A 6,819-nucleotide genomic window follows, 5' to 3' on the forward strand; every position below is an offset into this window, starting at 1 on the left:
CGCGAGCCACAACTACTGAGCCCACGTGCCACAACTACTGAAGCCCGCACGCCTACAGCCAGTGCTCCACAACAAGAAAAGCCACTGCAATGAGAAGCCCGTGCACCGCAACGAAGAGTAGCCCCCGCTCGCCACAAATAGAGAAAGCCCGCGTGCAGCAACGAAGACCCAACGCAGCCAAAAAAAAAAAAAAGTAGCATCCTTCAACAGATGACTGGATAAGCAAAATGTGGTATTTTCCTCCAGTGGAATATTATTCCTCCATAAAAAGGAATGAAGTTCTGCTCCATGCTACCGCATGGATGGACCTTGAAAACATTACTCATGCTGAGTGAAAGAAGCCAGTCAAAAAATACCACACATTGTAGGATGCCATTTATGTGAAATGTCCAGAATAGGCAAAACCATAGAGACAGGAAGTAGATTAGTGGCTGCCTGGGGGTGGGGTGGGGTGGGGTGGGGTGGGGGGCGAATAGGGCGTAACTCCTAATGGGTACGGGGTTTCCTTTGGGGGAGATGAAAAAGGTCTGGAACTAGATAGTGATGATGGTTGCACCACATCGTGGTGGTACTAAACGCCACTGAATTGTGCCCTTGAAAATGGTTAAAATGGTACATTTTATGTTATGTGTATTTTACCACAATTTAAAAAAAGAGTTCAAGATGTAGAGATCCACAGAAACTCAGACAAGAGGCAGTGATGAATTAGCTCTAGAGATGGTGTGTTAATTTCCTGCTGCTGTTGTAACAAATTAGTGCAGTCTCAGTGACTTAAAACAACACAAATTTATTCTCTCACAGTTCTGGAAGCTGAAAGTCCAAAATCAGTCCCAGTTGGCCAAAATCCAGGTGTCAGCCGGGCTGCAATCCCTCCAGAGGCTCTAGGGGAGAATCAGTTCCTTGCCTCGTCCAGCTTCTGGGGGCTGTGGCATTCCTTGGCTTGCAGCCACATTGCTGCAATCTTCAAGGCCAGCATCTTCAAATCTCTGCCCCGTCTTCACACGGCCTCCTCCTCCGTGTGTAGTATAATCTCCTCTTTGCCTCCCTCTTCTAAGGATCCATGTGATCCAGGATGATCTCCTCATCTCAAGATCCTTAATGTAATCACACCTGCCAAATCCTGTTTTGTCATAGAAGGGAACACATTCACAGTTTCTGGGAATTAGGATGTGGATATCTTTTGGGGGCTATTATTCAGCCTACCATGAATGGCCACCAACAATTCCTCCCCTCCTTCTAGGGTGCCCTCTCCACCCACCAAGAGGTGGTGTCCATTACCCTGCCCCTTGAATCTTGTGACTTGCTTTGACCCACCGAATATGGCAGACGTGGCCTTACAGCTTCCACGGTGGCTCTCTTGGAACCCAGTCACCATGCTGCAAAGAAGTTGGTCTAGACAACTAGGGGAGGTAGGGGGGCTCCAGGGAGAAGTGAGGTGGCCCAGCCCACAGACAGCGCCCACTGCCAGCCATGAACGAGGGCACCTCGCGCATTCGAGCCCCAGCCAAGCTCCAAGATGAATGCAGCCACACGATGACGTCAGCCAACACCACCATCAACACACAGAATCGTTAAAATCATTTTTTTAAGCCACCAAGTTTCAGGGTGGTTTGTTACTCAGATAACTGATACACACACAGAGACACAGACACAGGGGCGGTGGGCAGGGGACACTGACATTTGGAAACAGAGAGATAAGGTGGGGGGGGGGGGCGGAAGATACAGATCGAGGAAGCAAAGCAGAGAAACAGAGAGGTGAAAGGGTCAAAAAGCAACAGAGACCTCTGGAAAGAGACGGGTTGGTGGGGGGGGGGGGCGTGTGGGGAGACAGCAGTGCACAGACAAGATACAAAAAAAGAGAGAAACAGAAATTGTCAAGAAAGACACGGGCTAAAAAAAAAGAAAAAGGAAAGACACGGGCTCCTGTCAACAGCCCCAGCTAAGCTTTCAGCTGACAGCCAGCGTCAACTGTCAGCCATGTGAGTGAGTTATCTTAGGAGTTAGTGAGTTGCCTCCAGATAACTGTACGCTCATCTGACAGCTGATTGCAATCGTGAGAGACCCCAAGTCAACCCGTAGAGCCTAAGTCAACTGGAGCCAACCACATAACCATGAGAGACAATATCTTGTCATTTTAAGCCACTAAGTTTTGGACGGTTGTTATGTAGCAACAGATACCCAGAACAGGATGCATGGAGTGTCACAGAAAAGGCAAGTGAGGAAACTGGGGGAGTAGGGGGAGGTTTTAAGCTGAAGATTTAGCTGGAGGAAATAGATTAAGAACTTGGGAAACTGTTAGAAAGATGAAGCAGAGGAAATGTGCATTTCAGAATTTGGGGAAGGTTAGAGGGTCAGGACTGGCTACAGATGAGGACCTGGGTTCGCAGAACAGACGATGCAGAGGATCTAGGGTCCTTTGGCATTCATTTCAGTGCTGATTTCATCCAGTACCCACAGTCTGATTGGTTTTTGGAGCATCAGATCTGTGAGTTCCCTCAAACCTTTCTGCAGAAGAGACTGTTCATTGCCCCTCAACCTCCAACTTCCCCACTTTTCCTTAAACGTTCTCTATGAGTTTTAGCATAATGACTCAGAATTAAAACTACTTTCTCCCCAGCTCCTCTTGCAGCTCAGTGTGGCCAGATGATTCGGGTCTGGACACTGAGATGTAGCAGGAATCGTTAAGTGGAACTCCTGGGTCAAAGCCTTGCAGGGGACGGTGGATCCGGGACCTCTCCTTCCCTCTCCGTCCTTCTGGTTGGAAGATGAATACATGGAGGTGCACCATCCCAGACTAAACAGGTGAGGGTCATATTCTAGCTATGTCAGAGCAACAAGGTAGAAACAGGTTCTGTATTGCCCCCCTGAAACAGAGGTGCCATACCAGACGCGAACTGTTACATAAGAAAGAAAGAAACTCTTATCGTATTTAAACCACTATTATTTTGGATCCTTGTTATTCACATCTAAACCCATATCTAACTGCTATTAATAAAAATCTGATTAGGAAGCTCTTACGAGGACTTACAAACAGCCATCCTCTTCAGGTTCTGGAAATCACCCCCTTCTATTGCCCAGCAGGCTAGGGGTAGTAATAGCTCCCACCTCTGCTAGCCCCAGGGTGCCCCACCATCCCTTGTCTGTTTCCCTGCACTCTGCACAGCCTCGTTAATATCCCCTTTCACACTTGCCTAAGTCACCCAGTTCAGTGCCATCAGTGTCCTGCTGTGCCTTGCTACAGAGTTCTTGCCCTCACAAGTCCCACTGTGGTCACCACCTCTGGCACCCTGTTTGGCGTATGTCCCGCCACTACCGTGTAAGCCTCGGGAGAACAGGGCCCAGAGACGTTGTGGTCACTGCAGTGTCCCCAGCACAGCGCCAGACACAGGGCAGGCACCCAATGGAAAAGTGAATTAAAGAAACCCAGGGTCTGGAGGGAGGGGAAGGAATACTCCCCCTTGTCTAGTTCTTGCCCCCTGGGTTTGGTGACTTAGCATCTGGGACTCAGGTGGCAAAGCAGTTCATGGGGAGTCTGCATTTCTCTGTCATTCTGAGGCTGTCTGTTCCAGGATGGCAATGGTGGGGCATGTGTGTGTGTGTGTGTGTGTGTGTGTGTGTGTGTGTGTGTAAGTGAGCAAGTAAGGGGGAAATACCTGGAAAATATAACTATTCCCATTTGTTAAGCTCTTACTATGTGCCAGGTATTATTCTAAAAATATATATGTATATATTCAATACAACAATCCTGTGAAACAGGTACTGTTAGTTCCTATTATTATTATCCCCATTTTCCAGATGAGGGAACTGAAGCACCCAGAAAGTAAATCATTATGTTATGTTGCATCCCATGACAAATAATTCAAATCACTCCCAAGCTGCCCCTTGGATCGCCTTGCATCCCGGTGAGGATCATGGCATTTGGGGTGGGATGAAGGGGCATTTGTAATGTTCCTCGTCTCGTCCACACCCCAAGCTCTGGAGACGCCCCGCTTTGAAGCTGAGCCCTCACTCCTCTCCCCAGACTCACACCTTTCCCTATTCACGTCTGGTAGAATAGAGGTGTCCTGGTCCCGTTCTGCACCCTGGATGTCATCCTCTTCCATCTCTGTCCTTCCTCGCTGTGAGACTTGGGGCGAGTTGCTTCACCTCTCCGAGCCTCAGTTTCCTCACTGGTAGAAGGGGGGCACTCCGGGGACTGGCAGGGGACCGGACGAGGCTGTGCCCTGGGAAGCCCAGCACAGTGCTGGCATCGTGGGTGCTCCCTAACTGCCCGCTGCTGTTGGCACTGTTCTCAAGAGCTTCAGCCCCCTTGCATTCAGTGCCCTCCTGCTCCACACGTCTCCCCACCTTGCAGGAAAAGCCCTCTCAGGTCCCGTAGTTTCCTTCCTTTCTCTCAAGATTCTCCAAAGCGTGGTCTATATGCTCTGACTCAGTTTCCCCAACTTCCACCCCCTCCTCACTCTATATCAGCCTGACTTCTGCCCCCACACCCTCCCCCTAACTGCTCACATCAAAACCTAAACCCAAGGGTAGCCTCTAAGTTCTCATCTTCCTCCACCTCTCCATGGCCTTGGGTCCTGCTGACCACACCTTCATTCTGGAAACTTCTCTCGGCTTCAGGTGCCCCAGTCTCCTGTCTTCCCACCTACTTCTCTGGCTTCTTCTCCATTGACAGGTCTCCCACCTTCCATGTGCCCCTTAGGTACTGGGGCTCCTCAAGGCACTGCTTTCTTCTCACACTATCCACGCCCTGGGCAGCCCACCCCCTCCTGCGGCTCGGTGACACCTCATTGCCAACAAATCCCAAATCTCTCTCAAGTGCGGCCTCCTCTACTGAGCTCCAGGTGTCCCCTGGCTCCCTCCCCACCCTGACATCTCCTCTGGATGTCCCACAGGCATCTCACGTTCGGCATGTACTCACCTGAATCCAGCATATCCTTCAAACCTGTTCTTTCTACTTACCCCCCACTTGGCTCCCCAAGCCCAGGGGAGACCTCACTCTCTGGGCTGGAAACTGTCCACATTGCCCACCCCCTCCCAGGTCCACTCCCCACTCCCCACGTGCCCACACTCCATTCTTGCTTGCAGGATTCAACCACTTGCAAGACTATGAAAAAGTCATTAACTCACAAGGCTGCACACCTTTACAGAGGCTGTGCCCTTTAACCGGACACACACACACCCCTCCTCTGAGACAGTTACCTGCTTTCTTTAGGAAACCCGCATCAACCCCGGCTCTCCTGCTCAGGCGACTCAGGGTCCTTCTCTTCCGCGTTCCCAGGATACCCTATGACGCGGAATAGTTTGTGGCTGAGGGAGTGGGGGCGTGGCTAGGGAAGCTACTGGGTGATGGATGAGGGCGTGGCTAGTGCAGCTCCTGGGTAATGAGTGGGGGCGTGGCTAGGGGGAGCTTAGGGCTGATCTTCAGAGTGGCTGGTGCCTGCCGGTGTGTCCTGGCAGAGGATGAGGGGAGCATGGAAAAACCCAGATTATTTGGTGTATTTCACAGTTGCCCAAATTTCCATCAAAGACTTCATTAGCCCTCCCCTCGTGAATCCCAACTTCCCACGGGGAGGCTGTTTTTCCAGGCAGAATTTCAAAGTTTTATGGCAACTTTTACAGAAATCACAAAGAAAAGAGACAGCGACTGGTGCTGATGAGCTAGGAGTAGAGAAGGCAAGTGGGCAACAGGTCTGGGACGCTGGGGCTGATGCACAGCAGGACGATAGGACGCTAAAAACCTGTGGGAAGAAGAGTGCTACGGGGGTTGCGGGGTCATCCTCAGGGTCCCAAGAAGTGGGCAGCACTCCTCGCACCCCAAGTGTGTCCTTTGGGCAGGAAACATCAACAGTAAGAAAATGCACATGGCCTACCAACAGATAGGTGGCCTCCGAAGTTAAAAATGCCCACCCAGACCCCCTGGCCCCAGTCCCACCCTCCCACCCACCCCTGCTCCCCATCAGGCAGAGATGTGGCAGCATTTGCTGGCATGTAGCATTGGTCCTCTGGGACCCTCGGTCTCCTCTTCGAGGGTCCTGCCCGGATTGGCTGGCACTGAGGGCAAAATGAGCCTTCTAGATAGTCAGGGGAGATCGGCTGTACTCCCTTGGATTCCTGGCCTCCTCCCCAAAGCCAATTCTCACGGCTGAGGGAGTCTGCTGCCCTCTCAGTAGAAACGTCTGTCACCCTTTCCCCAAGTCATGCACCCTCCCGCGTCCCCCCGCCCCCAAACACACTATGTACACACATAGCCCCCCTCCCACCTCCAAGGCGTGGCTGGGCTCTCAGAGGTAGTGGAGGCAAGTGAGGGCGCTGGAAGGTGAGAAGTTACAGGTCCAAAATGTGCCTCCTCCAGCTCTGGAAGCCCAAACTTTCCCCTCCCTTCTCCAAGCCTCGAGAATTAGTGTCCTCCCAAGGGCCTGAGTGGAGAAATCAGGGAAGGTGTGCCCCCCTGTGCTCGTACCCATCTGTTCCTCCCCCATCCCCCGAGGCCCACAGAGCTCCCTGAGGGTTGGGGGAAAGGGCTGAGATCTGTGACCTCCTGGGATGGACCAGCCTCCTTCAAGGGCCCCCCAGGCAGGGCTGAGTTCTGAGGCCCTGGGGCACAGGTCCGTGGAAGTGGTGAGGGGGTCCTCTAGAGGAAGGGGGACTTATGGCATGGAGCAAGCCTGGGTGCCTAGGGAGACAGATGGGAGACTCTGTAGAGGATTCCGGATGAGGGAGGGTTCTCTGGGGAGGGGCCTCGAGGTGGAAATTGCTCCAGTAACAAAGCCGGTAACGAACACGGACGGACGGGCTGGACTTGCAGGTAACCGACGG

The 6,819-nt window shown here is 52.1% G+C and overlaps 1 long non-coding RNA gene across 1 annotated transcript; it reads right to left on the reverse strand.

Moving 5' to 3' along the window:
- Positions 1-767: 767 nt before the first annotated feature.
- Positions 768-5,336, reverse strand: LOC137753761 (uncharacterized). Its single transcript, XR_011071570.1, has 2 exons — positions 5,203-5,336; positions 768-1,120 (listed from the first exon to the last, which is right to left on the reverse strand). It is a non-coding gene; the product is annotated as an uncharacterized lncRNA (long non-coding RNA).
- Between the last annotated feature and the right edge of the window lie 1,483 nt (positions 5,337-6,819).

Source organism: Eschrichtius robustus, chromosome 19, assembly GCF_028021215.1.
Source record: "Eschrichtius robustus isolate mEscRob2 chromosome 19, mEscRob2.pri, whole genome shotgun sequence".
Taxonomy (NCBI): domain Eukaryota; kingdom Metazoa; phylum Chordata; class Mammalia; order Artiodactyla; family Eschrichtiidae; genus Eschrichtius; species Eschrichtius robustus.